Source organism: Equus quagga, chromosome 14, assembly GCF_021613505.1.
Source record: "Equus quagga isolate Etosha38 chromosome 14, UCLA_HA_Equagga_1.0, whole genome shotgun sequence".
NCBI lineage: Eukaryota > Metazoa > Chordata > Mammalia > Perissodactyla > Equidae > Equus > Equus quagga.
The window spans coordinates 71731643-71733261 of record NC_060280.1 but is presented as its reverse complement, the minus strand read 5'-3'; positions in this window follow the sequence as shown (position 1 = coordinate 71733261).

Here is a 1619-nt window from a genome sequence, read left to right as displayed (position 1 = left end):
GTGATAGTTTGGGTGAATTTGGCAATGCACAGTAACTGATTCCTTTTTACTCTGGGTTTTTTGGAAGTTTCTTTTTAGCAAATGAGTAAAGATGTACAGGAAAATTTTCTCAATTAGATTATTGGGTTTTGTTTCCTTTGTTTTCTTTTTATCGTTTAACTCTTCATCCATCTGATATTTATTGGGGTACGTATTGTGAGTTTAGATGTTTTTCTCAAAGAATTAATTTTCCAAATCAGAATAAGCCTTTCTTTTTCATTGTTTTAAGATAAACACTTCTTTAAATACAAAATTCTAACATATTTTTTCCTTTTTTTAATCACAATGAATACTTTTTAAGTCGTTGGTGTGCTTATTCTTCAATCAGTAAATAACTATCACTGGTTTTAACAGTTAATACTTGGGATCATCTGGACCGTGCTGAGGGTGTGATAATTTTTGTTAAAATTCTATCTTCACATTCTCTGAGAGCCTGGACCTCTGGCACTGAGAGTATACTTGTTTTGTGAGGCCAATGGACATCTACTCAAGACCAATAACAGTTACACTCGTAGGGCAAGTGAGAGCTGAGTGTTTACCCCGATGGCTTTCTAGGACCTGTCCCAGCAAGCATCTAAGGTCTTTGTCTTCTTGTGTGCTTCTAGTCTGACATGCCAATCTTCTCAGTGAGGCTGACAGGTTGACAGGAGCTTATCAATCCCTCCATCCCTCACAGCCCTAAGCTCTAGAACTTTGCTGAGTAGGCCAGAGTCCAAGGGCAGCTTCTGAATTGGCAGTGAAGCTTAGAGACATACCAGCTGTATTACTTTCCTATTGCTGCTGTAACAAATTGCTATGAATGGAGTGGCATAAAACAATGCCAATGTATAATCTTACAGTTCTGGAGATTAGAAGTCCAAAGTGAGTCTCTCTGTGCTAAAATCAAGGTGTTGGTAGGGCTGAATTCCTATTCAGCTGCCATTTCTCTGTTTTTCTCTTCTTCTTCCCTCTTCCACTTATAAGAATGTTTGTAATTACATTGGGCCCACTCAGATTATCTCCTCATCTAAAAGTCAGCTGATTAGCCACCTTAACTCCTTGTGCATCTTTAATTCCTCTTTACCAGTAATCTAACATATTCACAGGGTCTGGGGATTAGGAACTGGACATCTTTGGGAAGCATTATTCTGCCTACCACACCAACTGACAGATTTCTTCACTGCTGAGCTATCAGATTCCAGCATTCGTCAATTCTTCCTGGACAAGAATGTTAAACATACTCCTGAGGATCATCAGGAATGCTTGGTAAATTTACCCAAACAGGGTTCCTGGATTTTATAAGTAAATCCATCTAACTCTCTTTATATCCACCAAGAGTGAATTACCAAAAACGTGACCTTGAATACTCATTCACAAATTGAGGAATCTGAAAGTTAATAAATTTCTTTAGCTGCTCAAAAATATTAGACAAGTCTTTGAGATTACTCCATTTTTGTTTCAACAATTGATAGCTGAGTTATTATCAGAGGTGAGGTAGGGGCGTGAGAACATAGAACCTGAGAGCATAAGTTTGACTCTCTTGCATTTTTTGAATCAGGCAAGCGTTTCTGTTTTACAAGTAATAGAAATTGATACCTAAG